Source organism: Lissotriton helveticus, chromosome 2_2 (assembly GCF_964261635.1).
Source record: "Lissotriton helveticus chromosome 2_2, aLisHel1.1, whole genome shotgun sequence".
In the NCBI taxonomy this organism is placed as follows: Eukaryota; Metazoa; Chordata; class Amphibia; order Caudata; family Salamandridae; genus Lissotriton; species Lissotriton helveticus.
Genome location: NC_136060.1, coordinates 13,302,866 through 13,329,276, shown reverse-complemented (window position 1 = coordinate 13,329,276; position 26,411 = coordinate 13,302,866).

Here is a 26,411-nt window from a genome sequence, read left to right as displayed (position 1 = left end):
CGGTTTGTCAGAACCTTTATTAAAGAAACATGCAGTTTGCAAGTCCTGTGTTGTTGTCCTTGGCCTTACGCGTTTCGAAGCATTGTGGCTTCTCATCAGAGGCCGCATCACACGAATCCAATTATTGCGGTTACATCTCCCCGTGCTTTATTCTGATTGTAATTGGCTTCAGCTGTGCCTCAATTTCAATTGCAATGTCTGCTGGGAGATGTAGTCCTTTTACATATTTTTATGCCCTCCAATGGGTCCGATTCATGTGTGCCACTTCAGGATCATTTTAAGCCCTCCAGTTTGCTCCAGGGTTGTAAGCGACATGTTCAATTCTGCACCTGCCGTGCCATTGCAAGGAAGCCTCGTTCTCTCCCCTGCGGTCCTTTTCCCTCTAGGCAGTGCGATCCCTCCACGGCCGGAGCCGCCGTGATAAACATTCAAACTATACACTCGGAGTTGAGGCCGCTCACCACTTGCAGGTCGGTTTGTCAGAACCTTTATTAAAGAAACATGCAGTTTGCAAGTCCTGTGTTGTTGTCCTTGGCCTTACGCGTTTCGAAGCATTGTGGCTTCTCATCAGAGGCCGCATCACACGAATCCAATTATTGCGGTTACATCTCCCTGTGCTTTATTCTGATTGTAATTGGCTTCAGCTGTGCCTCAATTTCAATTGCAATGTCTGCTGGGAGATGTAGTCCTTTTACATATTTTTATGCCCTCCAATGGGTCCGATTCATGTGTGCCACTTCAGGATCATTTTAAGCCCTCCAGTTTGCTCCAGGGTTGTAAGCGACATGTTCAATTCTGCACCTGCCGTGCCATTGCAAGGAAGCCTCGTTCTCTCCCCTGCGGTCCTTTTCCCTCTAGGCAGTGCGATCCCTCCACGGCCGGAGCCGCCGTGATAAACATTCAAACTATACACTCGGAGTTGAGGCCGCTCACCACTTGCAGGTCGGTTTGTCAGAACCTTTATTAAAGAAACATGCAGTTTGCAAGTCCTGTGTTGTTGTCCTTGGCCTTACGCGTTTCGAAGCATTGTGGCTTCTCATCAGAGGCCGCATCACACGAATCCAATTATTGCGGTTACATCTCCCCGTGCTTTATTCTGATTGTAATTGGCTTCAGCTGTGCCTCAATTTCAATTGCAATGTCTGCTGGGAGATGTAGTCCTTTTACATATTTTTATGTGCTCCAATGGGTCCGATTCATTTGTGCCACTTCAGGATCATTTTAAGCCCTCCAGTTTGCTCCAGGGTCGTAAGCGACATGTTCAATTCTGCACCTGCCGTGCCATTGCAAGGAAGCCTCGTTCTCTCCCCTGCGGTCCTTTTCCCTCTAGGCAGTGCGATCCCTCCACGGCCGGAGCCGCCGTGATAAACATTCAAACTATACACTCGGAGTTGAGGCCGCTCACCACTTGCAGGTCGGTTTGTCAGAACCTTTATTAAAGAAACATGCAGTTTGCAAGTCCTGTGTTGTTGTCCTTGGCCTTACGCGTTTCGAAGCATTGTGGCTTCTCATCAGAGGCCGCATCACACGAATCCAATTATTGCGGTTACATCTCCCCGTGCTTTATTCTGATTGTAATTGGCTTCAGCTGTGCCTCAATTTCAATTGCAATGTCTGCTGGGAGATGTAGTCCTTTTACATATTTTTATGCCCTCCAATGGGTCCGATTCATGTGTGCCACTTCAGGATCATTTTAAGCCCTCCAGTTTGCTCCAGGGTTGTAAGCGACATGTTCAATTCTGCACCTGCCGTGCCATTGCAAGGAAGCCTCGTTCTCTCCCCTGCGGTCCTTTTCCCTCTAGGCAGTGCGATCCCTCCACGGCCGGAGCCGCCGTGATAAACATTCAAACTATACACTCGGAGTTGAGGCCGCTCACCACTTGCAGGTCGGTTTGTCAGAACCTTTATTAAAGAAACATGCAGTTTGCAAGTCCTGTGTTGTTGTCCTTGGCCTTACGCGTTTCGAAGCATTGTGGCTTCTCATCAGAGGCCGCATCACACGAATCCAATTATTGCGGTTACATCTCCCTGTGCTTTATTCTGATTGTAATTGGCTTCAGCTGTGCCTCAATTTCAATTGCAATGTCTGCTGGGAGATGTAGTCCTTTTACATATTTTTATGCCCTCCAATGGGTCCGATTCATGTGTGCCACTTCAGGATCATTTTAAGCCCTCCAGTTTGCTCCAGGGTTGTAAGCGACATGTTCAATTCTGCACCTGCCGTGCCATTGCAAGGAAGCCTCGTTCTCTCCCCTGCGGTCCTTTTCCCTCTAGGCAGTGCGATCCCTCCACGGCCGGAGCCGCCGTGATAAACATTCAAACTATACACTCGGAGTTGAGGCCGCTCACCACTTGCAGGTCGGTTTGTCAGAACCTTTATTAAAGAAACATGCAGTTTGCAAGTCCTGTGTTGTTGTCCTTGGCCTTACGCGTTTCGAAGCATTGTGGCTTCTCATCAGAGGCCGCATCACACGAATCCAATTATTGCGGTTACATCTCCCCGTGCTTTATTCTGATTGTAATTGGCTTCAGCTGTGCCTCAATTTCAATTGCAATGTCTGCTGGGAGATGTAGTCCTTTTACATATTTTTATGTGCTCCAATGGGTCCGATTCATTTGTGCCACTTCAGGATCATTTTAAGCCCTCCAGTTTGCTCCAGGGTTGTAAGCGACATGTTCAATTCTGCACCTGCCGTGCCATTGCAAGGAAGCCTCGTTCTCTCCCCTGCGGTCCTTTTCCCTCTAGGCAGTGCGATCCCTCCACGGCCGGAGCCGCCGTGATAAACATTCAAACTATACACTCGGAGTTGAGGCCGCTCACCACTTGCAGGTCGGTTTGTCAGAACCTTTATTAAAGAAACATGCAGTTTGCAAGTCCTGTGTTGTTGTCCTTGGCCTTACGCGTTTCGAAGCATTGTGGCTTCTCATCAGAGGCCGCATCACACGAATCCAATTATTGCGGTTACATCTCCCCGTGCTTTATTCTGATTGTAATTGGCTTCAGCTGTGCCTCAATTTCAATTGCAATGTCTGCTGGGAGATGTAGTCCTTTTACATATTTTTATGCCCTCCAATGGGTCCGATTCATGTGTGCCACTTCAGGATCATTTTAAGCCCTCCAGTTTGCTCCAGGGTTGTAAGCGACATGTTCAATTCTGCACCTGCCGTGCCATTGCAAGGAAGCCTCGTTCTCTCCCCTGCGGTCCTTTTCCCTCTAGGCAGTGCGATCCCTCCACGGCCGGACTACATCTCCCAGCAGACATTGCAATTGAAATTGAGGCACAGCTGAAGCCAATTACAATCAGAATAAAGCACGGGGAGATGTAACCGCAATAATTGGATTCGTGTGATGCGGCCTCTGATGAGAAGCCACAATGCTTCGAAACGCGTAAGGCCAAGGACAACAACACAGGACTTGCAAACTGCATGTTTCTTTAATAAAGGTTCTGACAAACCGACCTGCAAGTGGTGAGCGGCCTCAACTCCGAGTGTATAGTTTGAATGTTTATCACGGCGGCTCCGGCCGTGGAGGGATCGCACTGCCTAGAGGGAAAAGGACTGCAGGGGAGAGAACGAGGCTTCCTTGCAATGGCACGGCAGGTGCAGAATTGAACATGTCGCTTACAACCCTGGAGCAAACTGGAGGGCTTAAAATGATCCTGAAGTGGCACACATGAATCGGACCCATTGGAGGGCATAAAAATATGTAAAAGGACTACATCTCCCAGCAGACATTGCAATTGAAATTGAGGCACAGCTGAAGCCAATTACAATCAGAATAAAGCACGGGGAGATGTAACCGCAATAATTGGATTCGTGTGATGCGGCCTCTGATGAGAAGCCACAATGCTTCGAAACGAGTAAGGCCAAGGACAACAACACAGGACTTGCAAACTGCATGTTTCTTTAATAAAGGTTCTGACAAACCGACCTGCAAGTGGTGAGCGGCCTCAACTCCGAGTGTATAGTTTGAATATATATATATATATATATATATATATATATATATATTACCTACTGGCGGTCGCCAGTAGGTATATATAGTTAGGATTTTTTCTCTATGGGATTTTTGAAAATTCTATGTCTAATAACTTTGGCGTTTGTGGACGGAATTGGCTGAAATTTTCAGGAAAATGGCACATTTTGTTTCTGAGCAGCCCCTGAAAATTGGGGGGGGTTCGTCCAGGGTGGGTCGAGAAAAAAGGGGGGTCCCAAAACGTGTTTTTAACATTGAGTTTTCCATAGGGCGGTTGGCCTTACTTTTAGCCCGAACGGCTGAATGGATTTGCACGAAACTTGGCAAAATTGTAGGGACTGGTAGCCCGATGTGCCTTTTGTAGGTCTCAATATATGTGCTACAGTGGATTTTGAGAAATTAACGTTTAAAAAAAGATATATATCTGTAACAGCGGACCGGGCAGCGCTCCAGTACGCGTACTTTTCGCGCAACGGAGCTTTGGGAAGCGAAGCTGATTGGTTCTCCGGCGTCTGTAAACATTCCAAACAGTCCGTAGCGGCCGCCATCTTGTCTCTCGGTAGGATCGAGAGACAAGAGGAGGCCAAAGCGAAGGGGCAAATGACCATAAGGGGGCATAGTAGATCCTCGCTGACCCCCTAGGTTTGATGTGGAGGTTTTAAAAGGGCCCCGCGGGGCAAAAAAAAAAAATAATAATAATAATCGAACGGCTGAATGGATTTGCACGAAACTTGGTAAAATATTAGGGACTGGTAGCCCGATGTGCCTTTGCTAGGTCTCAATATATGTGCTCCAGTGGATTTTGAGAAATTAACGTTCAAAAAAAGATATATATCTGTAACAGCGCTCCGCTTCGCGTAACGGAGGTTTGCGAAGCTGATTGGTTCTCCGGCGTCTGTAAACATTGCAAACAGTCCGTAGCGGCCGCCATCTTGTCTCTCGGTAGGATCGAGAGACAAGAGGATGCCAAAGCGAAGGGGCAAATGACCATAAGGGGGCATAGTAGATCCTCCTTGACCTCTTAGGTTTGATGTGGAGGTTTTAAAAGGGCCCCGCGATGCAAAAAAAAATAAAATAATAATAATCGAACGGCTGAATGGATTTGCACGAAACTTGGCAAAATTGTAGGGACTGGTAGTCCGATGTGCCTTTGCTAGGTCTCAATATATGTGCTCCAGTGGATTTTGAGAAATTAACGTTCAAAAAAAGATATATATCTGTAACAGCGCTCCGCTTCGCGGAGATAAAATTATATCTGTATTACCTAGCTGTTGCTAACACCAGTTAGCGACGGCTAGTAGGAGATAGCGACCATCTTGGGCCCCACTTTGCATGTGAGTGATATTTATCACTAATGACATGCAAAGTGGGCATGCCAAGATGTTAGCGACTGGAAACAGTCGCTAACCTCGCTATCTCCTATTATCAACTTTTGGAAATATTCGCGATAAGCGCGAATATCTCCAAAAGCTAGCACCTGCCCTGAGCAGTTCTAAGGCATGTTATCCAATGGGAGGTGGATAACATGGCTAAGAGCATTAGCTCGGTAATGCATGAATATCGCTGAGTTTTCAGCGATATTAATGCATTGCGGTCGTTTTTTATCGTATTTGCGATAAACCTTGATAATAGCAAGGTTTATCTGCGATAATTTCTGACGATGCTTAGCGGTAAAAAAATCGTTGCTAAGCATCGTTAGGGATAAATATCGCTTAACTTTGGTAATATGCCCCAACGTCTGTTAACGTTCGATTCGAAGGAAATCAGGAAGTGTTGAAAAACATTGTCTGCGCCATCTTGCCTTTTTTCAAATGCCACACTTTTGTCGTGCACGGCAGTCATTTTAGATGCCTTGACCAGACCCACTCTGTGCACGCTGTCGATCCTTAGCATGACTCCCCACCCTCGCAAGCATCTCCCTCAGGCAGTGGTCACCCCCGCTCTCTGTCTTATGCATGGGTAATAAACCACCCCCCATCTGCGCTGCTCTTCCCTGAGAATCACACCCTGTGCCCGCCCGACACCTCCCTTTCGCCCTATTCACTACCGCACCCTCTGACACTCCTTTTCCTCTGTGTCCGATTGTCCAGGCCGGTCCTAGGGTATCAGCTAGCCCTGCAGATGTAGTTTATGGCCCCAGCTGTAAAGAATCACCCCTCTTCAAAGGAGTTATAGTAGATCAAGGCCCACACTCGATGAGATCCGTCACAGCAGACGCGTTCCTATTATCTGAAAACCATCCTGTATTGTGATTGGGGAGGGGACCGAGCCTGAAGCGGAAGATTCCAGGGATGACTCTTTGTACATCAAAGTTTTTACAATTATGTGTCACATTAAAAATATATAGCACTCCAACAAAGTAGTAAGATTATAAAACTTTAATAACTTATAAATATATACAAGAAAACAAAAACAGTAATAACATATAAACATTTTTAGGGAAAAACAACGAAGTAGCGGTCGGCTGTGCGAATAGTCCCAACGCAGCACAACGTCCAGATTTCTGGCGTGGGGCGTCGCGGGGGGTGGGTCATCAGTAGCAAACTGTTGTGCGAATAGTTCCAAGGCAGCAGAACGATGGCACCAAGGTGATGTCCAGTAAGTTGCCGCACTGGTTTTGGTATCCTACAATGCTGCTCCGAATAACGGCGTGGGGCGCCCCGGGGGAGGCGGCGTGAACGGGCCTCTCCAGGTGGAGTGTCATCTGTTGTACTGGGGCGCCCCTTTACCGTTTCAGTTGCCATTCCGTCCGTTTTTGGTCCACTGTGTCAAAAGCCGCAATTCAGCTGAGTTGCGCCCACTCTTGCGGTGCAGCGATAGGCGGCTGTCACAGGACTCTCAAAATGGCGGCAGGCTCTTTCCTTTTTGGGCCTGGTCCACTGAAATGGCCCTGGGACACCTTGGAAATCGGACGCTTGTCTGCTAGGTCTTGGACCCCATTCTCGAAAGCGTCCCCTCCGCCTTGAGGATTTATCAAAAGTTTTGGGGGCCCCCGACTCCTGTAGGCTTCTGGTGGGGAGCGGTTGCCATGATTGCTCGCGGAATGACCACGACGGAGCTACGAGATGGTGGTGCTCTCATGCTGAAGCCAGCTTCAGTCTGAAACATCCAGAAACAAGGTGGGGCTTTCATCGTTTGGGAAAAAAAAAAGTTTTCATCCAATGAAAAGTGTTGTTTTTAGGTCATATGATCAAGCATTCCATCATTAGGAAACCAAAAGTAAAATGAACCAATGAAAAGTTTTATAAACAAGTCACATGACCTGTTATGCGGCATAGGGTATAAAATGCGGAGAAAATACGTTGGCACGTGAGGCGGCGTCAGTAGCGGACCGATGTGCGAATAGGCCGAAGGCAATACAACGCGCCAAGATCCGGATGGCACCGAGGTGGTGTCCAGCAAGTTGCAGCACTGGTGTGGCCATCCTACAATGCTGAAAGTCGGCGTGGGGCGCCCCGTTAGCCTGTGAGTTTGCGTCAGTAGCGGACCGATGTGCGAATAGGCCGAAGGCAGCACAACGCGCCAAGATCCGGATGGCACCGAGGTGGTGTCTAGTAAGTTGCCGCACTGGTGTGGCCATCCTACAATGTTGAAAGTCGGCGTGGGGCGCCCCGTTGGCCTGTGAGATGGCGGCAGTAGCGGACCGATGTGCGAATGGGGCCAAAGGCAGCGCAACAATATTTTCGGAATAGAAGACACCACAAGGCGCTGAGATGCCAAGATCCGGATGGCACCGAGGTGGTGTCTAGCAAGTTGTGGCACTGGTGTGGCCATCCTACAATGGTAAAAGTCGGCGTGGGGCGCCCTGTTGGCCTGTGAGATGGTGTCAGTAGCGGACTGATGTGCGAATGGGGCCAAAGGCAGCGCAACAATATTTTCTGACTGACACCACAAGGCGCTGAGATGCCAAGATCCGGATGGCACCGAGGTGATGTCTAAGTTGCGGACCGATGTGCGAATGGGGTCAAAGGCAGCGCAACAATATTTTCTGTATGGAAGATACCACTAGGCGTTGAGATGCCAAGATCCGGATGGCACCGAGGTGATGTCTAGCAAGTTGCTGTACTGGTGTGGCCATCCTACAATGGTAAAAGTCGGCGTGGGGCGCCCTCTTGGCTTGTGAGATGGTGTCAGTTGCAGACCGATGTGCGAATGGGGCCAAAGGCAGCGCAACAATATTTTCTGTATGGAAGATACCACTAGGCGTTGAGATGCCAAGATCCGGATGGCACCAAGGTGATGTCTAGCAAGTTGCTGTACTGGTGTGGTCATCCTACAATGCTGAAACTCGGCGTGGGGCGCCCTATTAGCCTGTGAGATGGCGTCAGTAGCGGACCGATGTGTGAATGGGGCAAAGGTAGCGCAAGAATATTTTCTGAATAGAAGACACCACAAGGCGCTGAGATGCCAAGATCCGGATGGCACCGAGGTGGTGTCTAGTAAGGTGCACTGGTGTGGTCATCCTACAATGCTGAAACTCGGCGTGGGGCGCCCCATTAGTCTGTGAGATGGCGTCAGTAGCGGACCGATGTGCGAATAGGCCGAAGGCAGCACAACGCGCCAAGATCCGGATGTCACCGTGGTGGTTTCATAGTTGAGAGGCACTTCATCTGCAGTGGGGCGCCGAGATCCGGATGGCACCGAGGTGATGTCTAGCAAGTTGCTGTACTGGTGTGGTCATCCTACAATGCTGAAACTCGGCGTGGGGCGCCCCATTAGCCTGTGAGATGGCGTCAGTAGCGGACCGATGTGCGAATAGGTCGAAGGCAGCACAACGCGCCAAGATCCGGATGTCACCGTGGTGGTTTCATAGTTGAGAGGCACTTCATCTGCAGTGGGGCGCCGAGATCCGGATGGCACCGAGGTGATGTCTAGCAAGTTGCTGTACTGGTGTGGTCATCCTACAATGCTGAAACTCGGTGTGGGGCGCCCCATTAGCCTGTGAGATGGCGTCAGTAGCGGACCGATGTGCGAATAGGCCGAAGGCAGCACAGCGCGCCAAGATCCGGATGTCACCGTGGTGGTTTCATAGTTGAGAGGCACTTCATCTGCAGTGGGGCGCCGAGATCCGGATGGCACCGAGGTGATGTCTAGCAAGTTGCTGTACTGGTGTGGTCATCCTACAATGCTGAAACTCGGCGTGGGGCGCCCCATTAGCCTGTGAGATGGCGTCAGTAGCGGACCGATGTGCGAATGGGGCCAAAGGCAGCGCAACAATATTTTCTGAAGAGAAGACACCAAAAGGCGCTGAGATTCCAAGATCCGGATGGCACCGAGGTGGTGTCTAGCAAGCTATGCAGTTGAGTTGTGTGCGCACTTGCGGCGAATAGGTCGAAGGCAGCATAACAATGTTTTCTGAATAGAAGACACCACAAGGCGTTGAGATTCGGTTACCACCGAGGTGATGTCTAGCAAGTTGCCGCACTGGTGTGGCCATCCTACAATACAGCTCCGAATAACGGCGTGGGGTGCCCGAAGGGGGGGGGGGGAGGCGGCGTGAATGGGCCTTCCTAGGTGGAGGCTCGTCTGCTGTAGTGGGGCGCCCCTTTACCGTTTCAGTTGCCATTCAGCTGAGTTTCGGCTGCTCTTGATGCTACAGCGACAGGCGGCTGCAACAGGACTCTCAAAATGGCGGCCTGTTCTTTGGATTTGGGCCTGGTCCACTAAAATGGCCCTGGGACACCTTAGAACTCGGACGCTCGATTTTTTTTTTCCTTTCCTGTACATGCAAAAAAAGGTAAATGCCCGGTACGTTACACGCTTCATCTGCCACGATGAACTCTCCAGAGGAACCGAAAAAATATATAGTTATGGTAACTATACCATGCATCGTCATATGGAGAGGTGGCACCAATTAATTATAGTGCTGCATAAAAGAGAGATTTGGAGGAGAACCCCTGACCTGCTAGTACATTCAACAAAGAAGTGGCACTGACAGCATCAGAGGCAAGGGAAATGGTCCCAAATATTTAGAAGAACTTTGGAAAGATTAAAATGACATGTTTAGATTGTGGCAAATTAATTTCATGTGGACAGATGAGTGTTACTCTAATAAATACAGCATATGAACATCATCATAGTCGATGGTTGGTAGAGACATTTTGACTATATCCTGGACCTGCCCGTCCTCGCCCAAAATGGCGCCGGAATAAATGGGACTCGTAACTCCTTGTTGTGTACTGGTTGCAGAACCTTGAAATCACGAGATACGTATGCAGTTTTGAAGCACATGGCGGGCGGGGACGAGAATTGATTGAATATTTCGACATCCCTATTGATATTAAGTTCTGATGTGTTATTGATTACTGTACTATTGAAAGTTCGAATTAACGTCACCCATGGTACTTGCCCGCAAATGTATATCTAGATAATTTTATTGTAACTGGCCCTGTCGTATTTTAATTATAAAATGTACGTCCACCGATTCCGTAACTGTTAGACACCTTAGTTCTTGCAACCTAATGGCCCGCCCGTTACGTTCCTCTACAGTGTAAATGTCTACTCATCATATACGATTACAGTTTGCTCCGTGGCCGGCCCACGTGGTTATAGGCTCGTATTTGTATAATGAAATTTTCACAATAAAGGTTTTTAAAAGAAAACATGGTAGTAGTATATACATTGGTAAAGTTTTTCATAATAGTCACTGTTTTAGAATCATTAAAAGGCAAGTGAAATAAAGCAGACCAATTACATGAAGGGTAAAAGGTATAATACGAAGGAACGCAGTAAAGATAAATGGTCAAGGGCTGTTGTGTTTTCTATTCCTGCAACATAAAGTGATCGATAAGAATCTCATATTCAGGCGTATCGGCGACTAAGACAGCAGGTCGACCCTCTTTTGCTCAACGGCTCCGTCATGGGACGAAGAAACGCTCTTTTTCTCGAAAAAAGAATATATTTTACTTGCAGGACAGTTGTAAATTTTCCGGGAAAGTACATTAGCCTGGAACATTATAACATATATTTAAGAAAAAATAATGTTCGGAAGTAATAAAAAGCGTAATTTTTAGGTCATATGACCAAGCCTTTCATCATTAGAATAAGAAAAGTAAAATGAACCAATGAAAAGTTTTATTAACAAGTCACATGACTTGTTATGCTTACGTTACGCGCTGCGCGCCCCGGATGACTTCCGGATGCGCTAACGCGGCGCGTCATATGACGCATTACGCGACAACGCAGGTCCAGAATATAGTCAAAATGTCTCCACCAACCAGCGGTTGGAACACAACCCCTTTCAGCAGGCTAAAAAGTTCTGTTAAATGACAACAGAAGGGACAGGCAACAAGAAACATCAGTCAAAGAGGGGAGGGCTAGTTCTTCTCTACCGGGTTACATTGGGGCGCTACCGGAACTGATCGAATTGGTAGTCTACAGTGTTTCTGGATGTTTCAGACTGAAGCTGGGGTTAGCATGAGAGCAGTACCATTTCGTAGCTCCGTCGTGGCCATTCCGCAACCAATCATGGCAGCCGCTCTTTATCGTTATTTTGGGCGGGGTGGGTGGCGGAGCCGAGCTGTTTTGCAGCCATCATTGTGTGGAGTTCAGTTCATTTCACTAGTTTTGTATTTGTCATGAGGGGTTGTTCCTAATGTTTCTATTTTAGCGAGGTCAAAAAGAGATCCCGTTAGTGGCCTACTGATTTTGCTCGATTCCTTTTCTTTTTTTTTTACACGATTTTTCGTTATCTGCAAAGACTAAACAGAGTATTGCGGCTCTGTGTTTGTTTGTAAATAGAGAATGAACCAAAGAGAACCAATTCTAAAACAGTAAATACTTGGATAACAATCAATCAAATGGAGAGAGAAGCAGGCACGACGTATTACAACGGGGGCAAAGGCCTGCGTTAACTACCCTTCACTATGTGCAAAGAGAGAGTACTCCTAATAGAAATGAGGGGGGGGGGCACCATTCAAAGCAGATCAGTGTGCATAAACACGAAAATGTTTTCACTTACCACGTACTTGACATTCGACAGCTTATGATATTTGCTATTAAAAAACCATTGAAATTCACTGAAAAAACCATAGGTTATAGACCATATATAGTTAGGAATTAGCATTTACAAAACCTTGAAAATTCACTGAAAAAACCATAGGTTATAGACCATATATAGTTAGGAATTAGCATTTAAAAAAACTTATTTTACTCACACAAAACCATTGAAATTCCATATATAGTTAGTTGCACTAACTATATATCGCGCACCTGCAATCCACTGCTGATGATGTCACATATTACATCATTCATGACATGGTCAGTGACATCACTGATGACATCTCAAATGACATCACTGATGACATCACTGATGACATCTCATTTGACATCAATGACCACATCACTGATGATATCATTCATGTGACAATACAATGCATCTCCTCACATTTTAATATAACCTCTGTTTCACCCAGTGTTAAATACAGAGTATAATTTTTGAAACCATTGACACACCAATACTAGTTACTACATATGTACTCACTGATTCCTACGTCTACACACACATTCACTCATTCACCCATACAATCATTCATACATACAATCACTCATCTTTACAACACTATCATATGCACTCATACACCTATACAGACACTCACACTCTGCCACTCATCCATGGAGTTACTCACACACCTAGTCAGTCCTGTAAAGAATCAATCACACTTCCATTTTCTTGTCTATACAGTTAAACATAGAGCACCGTACATTTTCAAACATATACTAACACATACTTACTTTCTTATACAATCATTGATACAAGTACACATTGATCTGCACAGAGTCACACACCTCCCAGCCAGCCACACACACACTCAGTCTCCCATACAAATACTTGGACAATCAATCAATAACCCATATAGTTAATCATATAGCTACTGATCAACACATGCAGCAGTTTACAGAACAACAGACATAATGATGCACAAATTAAGACAGTTTAGTCACAAACCCATGCACTCAGTGAGACACATTTAATCACTCACTCATACATTCAGTCATGCACCTACTAAATCCTTCGTCCAGACAGTTATACATCTACTCATTCTTCAATATGTAAAACATATTTAAACTTTACAGAAACACACAGTCACTGGATGATGTCATCAGTGATGTCATTTGAGATGTCATCAGTGATGTCATCAGTGATGTCACTGACCATGTCATGAATGATGTAATATGTGACATCATCAGCAGTGGATTGCAGGTGCGAGATATATAGTTAGTGCAACTAACTATATATGGAATTTCAATGGTTTTGTGTGAGTAAAATAAGGTTTTTTAAATGCTAATTCCTAACTATATATGGTCTATAACCTATGGTTTTTTCAGTGAATATATATATATATATATATATATATATTTATATATATATATATATATTACCTACTGGCGGTCGCCAGTAGGTAGTTATAATTAGGACCTAGTTTCCATAGGAAATCCACAACATTCTATTGGGAATAACTTTGGCCCTGGTGGACGAATGTTTGCGAATTTCTCAAAGAAGATGGCTAGGTCCGCTGCGCTCATTCTGTGAAAGTTTTGGGGGGATTGGTCAAGTGGAGGCTGAGATAAAAGAGGGGTCCCAAAACTTGTTTTTCCCATGTTATTTTCCATAGGAAGTTTAGACACGGCTACAGCTCGAACGGCTGAATGGATTTATAAGAAATTTGGTAGAAAGGTAGAGTGTGGGTCGCAGATCACGCTTTTGTTTAAATGGTGTAAATCCGTTCAGTAGTTGCTGAGAAAATTAAAGTTGAAATCAGTTATATATCTGTAAGCGAGCACGGGTGCGCGCACCTATGCGGGTGTGCGCGAGCGGCATTGTGATTTGCTGTTTAACGTCTGTCAACATTCGATTCGGAGGAAATCAGGAAGTGTTGTCCGCCATTTTGTTAGTGCGAGTGAATATGTGTTTGGAGGGAAATTATCCTTTTTGCTTGGATTTAGAACGTTGAGATATGAACTTTTGACCTGTGCCTTCAGCTAGGTGCAGATTGAGCTGTTACGATGGTAACAGCCAGAGAAGGCAGAGGGTGAAGGGTGACCGTTATGTGACTTTGAAAATATTGAAAGGATAACCAACTGAAATGTTAATTTGAATATGAAATTGTGCGGGAACAAATATGATTGGTTGAGGAGACATATATGAGTGTGTATTGACAGAAAATCTATGCCATTATTCGAGTTCCAGGGTAGTCCAGAGTCGTTCTAGTGGACCAGGCCCAAATCCGGTGAGTCGGCCGCCATTTTGAGCGTTCCGCAGCAACAGCCGCTCTTCACCCCGGCCACCGGAGCGGGTCCCCGGCCATCCAACCGAGTGGAACGCCAATGGCAGTCATGGTGCAGCTGACCGGGGAGTGAAACGCTAAGGGTCGCCCTGCTGCAGCTGACCGCGGGGATGGGCCTTGGCGCGTGGTGTCACCCCCGGGCTATTTGCACAACGGTCCTCCACCCCTAGGCCGCCACCTATGCTACCTCGACAGGAACAGCGTCATGCATTTGGATCGATGTTGCAGCAGGCTGCCATGTAAATAGTTATTTAATAAAACGTTTTACCCTGTTACTTTGCTGGTGTGTTGTATATATTTATAATATTTGCATAGGGTTTGTCGTTATTTTGGGTGGGGTGGGCGGCGGAGCCGAGCTAACTTCTCTTATTTAGTCAGCACATAAATTGACTTACTGGTGCGCATTATTTTGGGTGTACATTTGGAATATCGGTTGGGGTCGGGTTCGTCGTACTGAAATAACCCTTCAAGTTTCTGGTGTAGGCTACTCTCCCATTCACTAGCTCCAGAGAGAGTCGTTCCTAAGTAAGGAAAGTGCTATATTCTTTTTCGTCCTTCACATGCGGATACCATGTTCGGGCTTATTTTTCTCATTCCATTAACCGTTCGATCAATGCCTCAGTCATACAAAAAGCATTCTTTTATTGACCCAGTCGTGCGCCACACATACGCATTCATACCGTACATATCAGGGCCCATGCGCACATTCATACCATACAATCTTTCACGCTCCCAGAGATAGCTCGTACATATAATGTACCGTCTCACAGAGCTAGCCTATTTTTCCTCGCGTGGAACACGGTGCGGTTTAGGTCTTCTCCATACTTTAGCTGAAATTCCAATGTAACCTGCAGAAAAAGAAAAGAGGGGGGGGCAGCGTTCAAAGCACATCAGCGTGCATAAACACGAAAATGTTTTTATCTACCACGTACTTGACTTATCTCTCTGAGATGCATTCCATTGTGTCTCGGCAATGGTAGTCTGTTCATTACATAGATCGCCCGAGGGCGGTAGTACAGACCGCGCGTAGGAAAGGGTCAAAAGCCAGGGGTATAGGAGTATGTAACAAGCGAGCCATTTAATTGAAAAAAATAAACGTGACAAACGGTTGCAGGATCAGTGAAGGTTGATTTTTTATTCGAAAGTATAACAGGATCAGTTACAATAAAATCGTCCATACGCACACCAAGGGCGAGTATCATGGGTAACATTACTTCGAAGCTTTAATAATACAATAATCAATAATGAAAAACCGACATCAATAGGGTTGTCCGTATGCCCAGTCAGTACCCTTCCCCGCCCGCCATGTGCACAAAGACCGCATACATCCCCCATAACGTCAAGGCTAAGTAACTAGAACGTCATAAGGAGTTGCAAGTCGCTCCCATACTGGCGCCATTTTGGTCGAGGCCAGGCAGGTCCTTTCAAGTGGTGTGGGACCTGCCTGGCTTGGGGAATCTTTCAAGTGATGTGACTGAGGAGCAAATTGTAGACCTCTTTAAAGACTTCAACCCACTACATGTCAAGAAATGTCAAAGCGGAATGAAATGCTTTGCATTTGTAGACTTCAGTTCGGCGAAGACCCAGCAGAATGTTATAAGTAAATGTCATGGCACGAAGTTCAGTGGGCGGTCTGTCATTGTGAAAGCTTCAATTAAGTTGAATGGCTGCAAGAAGCCCGATTACACCAGCAGCCCTGTTAATATGCCGATCTTGGAAAAAGTTCCTATGTTGGATTGCAATGGCTGCAGTGATGGTCTTGGGAAACTACTTCCGAAAACTCTAAAGGCCACGAAAGCTTGCTATGCTGTTTCTTTGGAAATGCGGTGCTGGGTGATGGAAGTTATTGAAGAGTTGGCAGTGGTGTTTTTTGTAGATTTCGGACGCTCTGCCACAGTCCTGGCTTCGTCATTACGAGCACTTGAAAACAAGACATTCTGGGCAATACCACCCTTGACGCAGCCCTTCATGCTACAAGATGGTGTCTTCCATACAGAAAATATTGTTGGCAGCATTTTGAAAGGAAAGATAAACGGCCGTTCTCCTAGTGAGTCTCACATTCTTACATTTATGAAGAATGTTGAAGAGTAGTATGTTGAAAATCTGAAGCCATCGTTCTACAAACTCCCAACCAGCCTTGGATGGAAAAATCCTGAAGAATGTACAAACTGAAAACCAGTTTTTGTCTGCATAGCATCAGCAGCAACACTTGAGTCAGCTTTGTGTGAAGCCGCCATCTTGATCCAATCAATACCGTCCCCCCGCACACATTCAGGGACCAGGCCGCATTGCGAGGGCACCGCAGGACGTGTCTTCAGGTCAAACGGATTGTGGGACAAGGTCCAGAATGGAAGAGTCACCAAAAGGCTAAAAGTCCCGCCGGACCCCGGGAGCCGGCAGCCTATGTCGGGGGCGATCTCAGGCCACACCAGGGCAACAAGACTTGGGGAGGGGGCAGGAGCCAAGCGCCCCCTCCGAGTCCGCGCCACCACACCGCCCCTCGGGGGCGTGGAACAGTCGCCCGGTCCGGACGTGAGCCATGAAGAAGGGCACCAGCCGCCATCTTGATCCAATCAACACCGTCCCCCCGCACACATTCAGGGACCAGGCCGCATTGCGAGGGCACCGCAGGACGTGTCCCCAGGTCAAACGTATTGTGGGACAGGGTCCAGAATGGAAGAGTCACCAAAAGGCTAAAAGTCCCGCCGGACACCGGGAGTCGGCCGCCTATGTCGGGGGCGATCTCAGGCCACACCAGGGCAACAAGACTTGGGGAGGGGGCAGGAGTCAAGCGCCCCCTCCGAGTCCGCGCCACCACACTGCCCCTCGGGGGCCTCCGTCAAGCGGCTCAGGGAGGCACTGCAGGCAGCGGTTCTTCAGATCAGTGGCTCTCACCGGCAAGGCTCCCCTCCGTCAGCAGTGATCGTTGGCGCTGTGGTTGCGGCCGCGGGCGGGTGATACGTTGTAGCCGCAAGAGCAGGCGAAACTCAACCGGCCGAGTGAGGCACTGTGCCGCAAGAGCGGGTGAGACTCAGCTGGCTGAGCGAGGCACTGTGCCGCAAGAGCGGGCGCAACTCAGCTGGCCGAATGAGGCACTGTGCCACAAGAGCGGGCGCAACTCAGCTGGCCGAGTGAAGCGCTGGGGTGCAGCTGAGGAACCTCCACCTGGGGAGGTGGGGGAGGCTCGTTCGCGCCGCCTCTCCCTCCCAGTGCACCCCACGCCGTCTCCTGGCGCAGGTATATGTGATGGTCGGACCAGGCAATAAGAGGGGGGGGTCATCAGCAAGGCATTCACCCCCCCACCCGTGGCTCGCTGGATGCCACCTCAGGGTGGACGAATGGGAAGGCCAGTACAACAACATCGTGGCCGTGGTGCTTCCGGGCCATCCACCCAACAACCTCTTCGGCCGATGGCTGCCAGCAAGACCCCGCCCTATATGTGCCGGGGGCCTCGTCTTCCGGATGGGCGTAGCCGCTGACCTGCTGCACAAGGAGGGACAGGAACAGCGTCATGCATTTGGATCGATGTTGCAGCAGGCTGCCATGTAAATAGTTATTTAATAAAACATTTTACCCTGTTACTTTGCTGGTGTGTTGTATATATTTATAATATTTGCATAGGGTTTGTCGTTATTTTGGGCGGGGTGGGCGGCGGAGCCGAGCTGTCTTGCAGACATCATGGCGTCGAGCTCGGTTCCTCTCACTAGTTTCATATTTCTCATGAGGGGTTGTTCCTAATGTTTCTATTTTAACGAGGTCAAAAAGAGATCCCATCAGTGGCCTACTGATTTTGCTTGATTCCTTTTGTTTTTTCCAACGATTTTTATGTTATAGTTTGCTTGCACGATACAGCGGCTAGTCCGCATTTTATATATATGTCCTTTTTATTAGGGGTGTCCTCCGGTGGAGTCGGATGATCTACCTCTAATAAACGGTCCGGGCTGAACCAACTACCAACAAACGGGGCAGAGATAGGCATGACGGATTACAAAGGGGACAAAAGTCTGCACTACCTATCCTTCACTATCCGCAAAGACTAAACAGAGTATTGCGACTCTGTGCTTATTTGTGAATAGAGAATCACCCAAGGAGAACCAATTCTGAACGATCAATGTTCGGCCAAATAATCAATCAAATGAGGGATAAAAATAGGCACAACGGATTACAACGGGGGCTAAAGCCTGCGTTACCTATCCTTCACTATCTGCAAAGACTAAACAGAGTATTGCGACTCTCTGCTTGTTTGTAAATAGAGAATGAACCAAAGAGAACCAATTCCAAAACATTAAATGCTTGGATAACAATCAATCAAATGGAGAGGGAAGCAGGCACGACGGATTACAACGGGGGCAAAGGCCTGTGTTACCTACCCTTCACTATCTGCAAAGAGAGAATACTCCTAAAAGAAAAGAGGGGGGGGCAGCGTTGAAAGCACATCAGCGTGCATAAACACGAAAATGTTTTTAACTACCACGTACTTGACATTTTAAAGCTTTTGATATTTGCTATTAAAAAACCATTGAAATTCACTGAAAAAAACATAGGTTATAGACCATATATAGTTAGGAATTAGCATTTACAAAACCTTGAAAATTCACTGAAAAAAACCATAGGTTTTACACACGTTATAGTTAGGAAGTAGCATTTAAAAAACCTATGAAATTCACTGAAAAAACCATAGGTTTTACACACGTTATAGTTAGGAAGTAGCATTTAAAAAACCTATGAAATTCACCGAAAAAACCATAGGTTTTACACCAGTTATAGTTACCAGGAAATTTTACTCGCATAAAACCATTGAAATTCCCACGTTATAGTTAGTTGGACTCACTATAACTTGCGCGTTCAATGCACTGCTGATGACGTCACATATTACATCACTCATGACGTGGTCAGTGACATCACTCATGACATCACTGATGACACCATCCAGTGAATGTGTGTCTTTCTGAAAAATAAATATTAGTGAGTAATGTTTAAATTTTTAAACATATGTATTAATGTTTCACTTTGTGTATATGTGGCTGCATGGGTTGGTGAGTAGCTACATGTGTATGTATATGGGTTATTAGATGTTTTTTTTAATATCAATATGAATGTCTATATGTTTGGTGGGGGTGTTAAGATTCTTTTGATATAAACCTGGGTTATATGTTGGCTAATCGGGTGGCTCTAAAAAGAGCCCTTGTGTGTATTATGAGTTTCTTGCAACCAAATGTAAGTGCGGATGCAGAGCTTTACGTTGTTGAGAAACACTCTGTTCCCTTTATCAGTGAAGTGTACTCCATCACTCCTAGAGATGCCCTCCATATGGAAACGTAGATTGTTGTTATATATGGAGCCCATTCTATGGTCTCTGAGGTAAGCAGAAACAGCTTTATTGACATTCTTTCTAGCTTTGTCAATCTGAGGACATAATTGATTGGACTACTTCCATTTCTGTCCTTGGCATATGTTAGAGTATACAAAGGCAGTTTGGGTGAAATGCAACATCAATTTTGCAAAGGTGTCTTTCATTAGCATTTTCAGACCTACCCAAGTCAATGTGCCTAGGTCATTGCCACCACAGTGCACAATCATGAGTTCAGGGGTTGGAGATGCAAAAAGGTTTTAACCACAGGCATCAATTGGTGCCACTTTAATCCTCTCTGTCCAATCCATTTAATGTCTACATTTTGCAAAGCTAGGTCTTTGTCAAGACCTCTGGTTTCAGCATACCTTTTGCACCAAAAAACATAGCTGTACCCAACAATCCACACTAAAAGCATCTTGAAGTGATGAGTGTATGTAATGAAAAGATGTCTGTAGCTGAGGTAGTCAGTTGGTAGAATGAGATGTATCTAAAATGGTGGACAAGATTCTGTTTTAAAGAAAGTAGAGATTTGATTGGCTGTTTAAGTACATTGTACATTCAAAAATAGAGTGCATTTTACTTTGTTTAAAAAGCAAGTTTTTTATTGGTTAGTAAAAAATGTTTGAAAGGAACAGCAGAAAGGATAAAGTCATGTTTTGCAATGCCAACCACACCTGCTGTTCTCATTTGCAACATTTTGTGGTGAACTTGTGATCTGTGAGCTCAGTTGAATGTCGCATGACCTGTTGCTATGGAAACTGACATTAAGCAGAAGGGGTGAAGAAATCAGTTTATAATGGTTATTATCTGTGAGCAATGGAATTGCGTTTTACAATTTGAAAAACTCTGGGAAGCAATGTCATTTGTTGCTTATGTGTATTTGTGTGAAAAAAGAGAGGGGAACCTTGCCATTACTGGTTTTACCTTGCAGAGTCTGGTGATTTATATTGACTGTGTGTAAAAAAAAATCCTGTCTGAGTGTGCGAGATTTTTCATTCAACAGATTTATTTGCAAGGTGAGTTATATATTTTTGAGGTTTATTTAAAAAAGATTTGACAATATTCTAAAACTGTGTTGTTTGAAATATATTAATAAATGTAGAGATGTATATTGGAATTAGTTTCATTGTACTGAAGTTTGTTTAAAAAACAATCTGTACATTAATATATATATATATATCTAAGTCTGTTCAAAGGTATAGCTGAATAATGCCTCATATATTTAGATAGTTGGTTAAAGATGCAGTACAAATGTGTATTTTGAAAGATGATCATATAAGGTGTAGTTTATTAGGTATCATTTTTTCTTCTCTCTACAAAGGTATAGTTTAATGATACTGAATTATAATGGATACTCTGGCAAAGATGCGGCGCAACTGTGGTGTTTGAAAGATGATAATATAAGGTGTTATAAAATAGGTTTCTGTTATTAGTTTGTAGAGAAGGTACAATTAAATTATGGCATTTAACTATAGATAGAATGGTGAAATTAAGTTTCGTTTTGTAGTTTAAGCAAAGGTATAGTTTAATGATGCCACATAATTTCAGATAAAAAGCTAAAGATATATGTGGTTATAAAAATGATCATTAAATGTGTTTTTAATTGCTCTTGTTTTTTAAGTCTGTTGTAAAAACTCAGTCAGTAACACATGCACTGCGACAATCAACTGTGCAGTTTCCATTCAGTTCAGTAATCTCCCTGTTACTACTTATGAAGTCTTACAATCACCCATCCAGCACAATGTACTTATCCAATCAGTCTGTCAAAACCCAACCAGTTTAAAATTCACCATGCACTTTCCTTACAGTACTCTAATCATCCAGTCACTACCCATATATTCATGCAATGACCCAGGCACTAACACATGCAGGGCTACAATCACATGTGCACTATTCATGCAGTCCTCTAACCACCTTCACACTACTGATTCACTCCTCCAATTACCCAGGTAGTACCCATGCAGTCCAGCAATCACACTGTCACTCCCAGTGCACTCCTCCAATCACCCAGCCAGTACCATGTACTAATTCAATCACTCTGCCAATACCAAAGCCCTTATAATTTCACCATGCACTCTCCTTATAGCACTCTAAGTATCCAGTCACTATCCATGTACTCAAGCAATGACTCAGGCAGTAACACATGCAGTGCTACAATCACATGTGCACTATTCATGCAATTCTCTAACCACCTACACACTACTGATTCACTCCTCCAATTACCCAGCAAGCACCCATGCAGTTCAGCAATTACACTGTTACTACCTAAGCAGTCCTTCAATTACCCATCCAGTCCTATGTCCATATCCAATAACTCTGCCAAAACCCAAGCACTTATAAATTCACTATCCACTCTCCTTGCAGCACTCTACCTATCCAGTCATTATCCATGTTCTAATGCAATGGCCCAGGCACTAACACATGCAGTGCTACAATCACATGTGCACTATCCATGCAGTCCTCTAACCACTTACACACTACTGATTCACTCCTCCGATTACCCAGGTAGTACCCATGCAGTACAACAATCACACTCTCATCCCCCGTGCACTCCTCCAAACACCCAGTCAGTACCAAGTACTAAACCAATCACTCCACCAATACCCAAGCACTTACAAATTCACCATGCACTCTCCTTGCAGCACTCTAAATATCCAGTCACTATCCATGTACTCATGCACTGACCCAGGCACTAACACATTCAGAGCTACAATCACATGTGCAATATCCATACAGTACTCTAACCACCTACACACTACTGATTTACTCCTCCAATTAGCCAGGTAGTACCCATGCAGTACAGCAATCACACTGTCACTCCCCCTGCACTCCTCCAATCACCCAGCCAGTACCATGTACTAATCCAATCACTCCGCCAATACCCAATACCTTATAAATTCACCATGCATTCTCCTTGCAGCACCCTAATCATCCAGTCAGTATTCTTGTACTCATGCATTTACCCAGGCACTAACTCATGCACGTCTACAATCCTGTGAGTGCTACCTATACAGTTTAGTAATTTCTCTGCTACCACCTATGCACTCCTTAAATTACCCAGACAGTCCCATGTCCTTATCCAATCCCTCTGCCAAAACACAAGCACTTATAAATTCACCATGCACTCTCCTTGCATGACTCTAAATATGTCAAAACAAAAAGGGGGACACTGTTCCTCAGCGTCTGGTGCAAATAGTCACCTGAAACGCACGGGTGAAAAAAGTCACCTGTGTATTAAAAGGAGTATAAGAGAGAAATAGGAAAAGGAAAGCAAAACCTTAGGTACACAGGACGCACCCAAGGAGTGAAAAAACATATTTCGTCCTCTGTTGCCCTCACACACCCCTGGGGGTGTCATGCTTCATCATCGGGCGTTTGCTCCTCGTAGGGCCGGCGCTGCAATTCCCTACGGGCCCCCGAAGGGTCTCTTTATCGGAGATCTTTTTAGGACAGCTTTCTCAACACAACAGCTCCCGGCCGCAGGCTTTGGGCAGGCCTGATGGCGCTGCAGCGATTCCTGTCAGTCCACGGGGCTAAGGGAGCCGGAGTCTTTGGCCACCACCCCTCCGGACGTCCCGGTGTTTCACCCACTCCTCAGGTATTGAACAGGAGCGGTACTTACAATGAAGCTGTAGCCAGACTACGGGTTTACAACCCCACCGCCCGCCCTGTTGAATTTAGAGGGTATTGAACAGGAGCGGTACTTACAATGAAGCTGTAGCCAGACTACGGGTTTACAACCCCACCGCCCGCCCTGTTGAATTTAGAGGGTATTGAACAGGAGCGGTACTTACAATGAAGCTGTAGCCAGACTACGGGTTTACAACCCCACCGCCCGCCCTGTTGAATTTAGAGGGTATTGAACAGGAGCGGTACTTACAATGAAGCTGTAGCCAGACTACGGGTTTACAACCCCACCGCCCGCCCTGTTGAATTTAGAGGGTATTTTAATTTAATTCACGTACACATAAATTTTATAATACTGGTCCTGATGAAGCGCAAATGACCCTTAAGGCGACGGAGGCGCGAAACATGTCGACCCATGACCTTCTTGATTCCTGGGGTTAGTATGCCTACAGGAACAAGATTTTATTTGGCAGTCAAATCTGCCAAGGGTATATATATTAAACATTCGCTGCATATGTACCCCCTTTTAATTTTCACTTTGCACGCACTTGTTTACCCTCATTGGACCCCCCACCCCACACACCCACATGCACCATCCGGCTGTCCTAAAAAGATCTCCGATAAAGAGACCCTTCGGGGGCCCGTAGGGAATTGCAGCGCCGGCCCTACGAGGAGCAAACGCCCGATGATGAAGCATGACACCCCCAGGGGTGTGTGAGGGCAACAGAGGACGAAATATGTTTTTTCACTCCTTGGGTGCATCCTGTGTACCTAAGGTTTTGCTTTCCTTTTCCTATTTCTCTCTTATACTCCTTTTAATACACAGGTGACTTTTTGCACCCGTGCGTTTCAGGTGACTATTTGCACCAGACGCTGAGGAACAGTGTCCCCCTTTTTGTTTTGACATTGATATAGGAGCATGGACACTGGACCTTAATAGCTCCAGGGTCCCCCCTCTCTTTTGTTGATAAATGACTCTAAATATCCAATCACTATCCATGTACTCATGCAATGGCCCAGGCACTAACACATGCAGTGCTACAATCACATGTGCACTATCCACATAGTCCTCTAACCACCTAGACACTACTGATTCACTCCTCCAATTAGCCATGTAATACCCATGCAGTACAGCAATCACACTGTCACTCCCCGTGCACTCCTCCAATCACCCAGCCAGTACCATGTACTAATCCAATCACTCTGCAGATACCCAAGCACTTATAAATTCACCAGGCACTCTCCTTGCAGCACTCTAAGTATCCAGTCACTATCCATGTACTCATGCAATGACCCAGGCTCTAACTCATGCAGTGCTACAATCACATGTGCACTATCCTTGAAGTCCTCTAACCACCTACACACTACTGATTAACTCCTCCAAGTACCCGGGTAGTACTCATGCAGTCCAGCAATCACACTGTCCCTCCCCCTGCACTCCTCAAATCACCCAGCCAGTACCATGTACTAATCCAATCACTACGCCAATACCCAAACACTTATAAATTCACCATGCACTCTCCTTGCAGTACTCTAATCATCCAGTCACTACCCATGGTATGACCCAGTAAGTAGCTCATACACTTTTACAATTCCTTGAGCACTACCTATACCATTTAGTAATTCCCCTGTTACTTGTTATGCACTCCTCCAATCACCCAGACAGTCCTATGTCCTTATCTAATTATTCCTCCAAAACCCAAGCACTTATAGATTCATCATGCACTCACCTTGCAGTACTCTAATCATCCAGTCAGTATCCCTGTACTCATGCAATAACCAAGGCACAAAAACATGCACTTCTACAATCACCTGTGCACTTCCCATACAGTTCAGTAATCTCCCTGTTACTACCTATGCAGTCCTCCAGTCACCCAGCCAGTCTCATGTCCTTATCTAATCACTGCGACAAATCCCAAGCACTTATAAATTCACCATCCTCTTTCCTTGCAGAATTCTAATCATCCAGTCACCACCCATGTACTTATGCAATGACCCAGGTACTAATACATGCACTATTAAAATCCTCTATCCACTGCCCGTGCACTCCTCTAAACACCTAAACACTACTTATTCACTCCTACAATAATCCAGTTAGTACCAGTGCACTGTAGTAATTGCATTGTGATTTAAAAACAAAGCTTTTAAATTATTTTTATGTAAAATGTGTTTGTTTAGTAATAGAATGGTATATTTTATAGATTGATATTAATAATGTTACGTTTTGTTTACAGATATTCTTCGTCATCATTAAAAAAGACTTACCATGACTAAAAAACAGTAAAGCCGAAACAACAAAAGAAAGAGTATTATCTAAAGAAAAGACAACAGCAAGAATTAGATGAACTACAACATGTGGGGAAAAAGAAAAAGTCTTGCGGTAAGAGAACAAAATAATTTATTAATAGACTTTCAAAGACTAGAAACTGTTTGCACAATGTAGAAAGTAGCAAGAATACCTCAACAACAAAGAAGAATGAAAAGAAAAAAGAGAAATGAATGGGAAATCATGTTTTCAAGAAACAATCTATGGTAAATGAAGAAAGAATCAATTTGATGAAATAAGGAAAAGAATGTTTGACAATAGAGTAGTACTTAATTTATTAAAAGATGGTAAGAAATATAAAAAAAGATCAGCATTTTATAAAAAGAAGAAACAGATTGAAACTATGGTTGAGAAGGCTTCTGACTTAAAAAGGAAATTATTCATTTTAGTTTTAAACAGAATTTGATTATTAGATAAGCCATTATATTTTATGAAGGCCAAAAGTTAAAAGAAGAGAATAATTAACAGAACTAACTTTTGTTATTTTGTTTGGGTGAATGGCAGCAGAGTTCAAGTTCAGAGTCTTTTTTTTAATGAAGAGAGCTATTTTCAAACCCATACATTAGTGCACGCAGTTGATACCAGTGGCCGTGCTTATGAAGTGAAGAATGTTTGTCCAATTGAAAAAGAAAAGATGGTTCATAGAAATGTAGAAGAAGTGATAGCTGATAAAGTTCTAGGGAGACGTAGTAAAGCCCCAGTGCATACTTGGGATTGTAGTAGTATTTGTAGTGTACAACAGCAGTCTATTGATTATTTTATGAAATTGTTACAAGCATACAGTAACAAAAGTGTTAAATTAAAGATTAAGATTCTGCAAGGACTAGATCCTTTCAAAGTGAG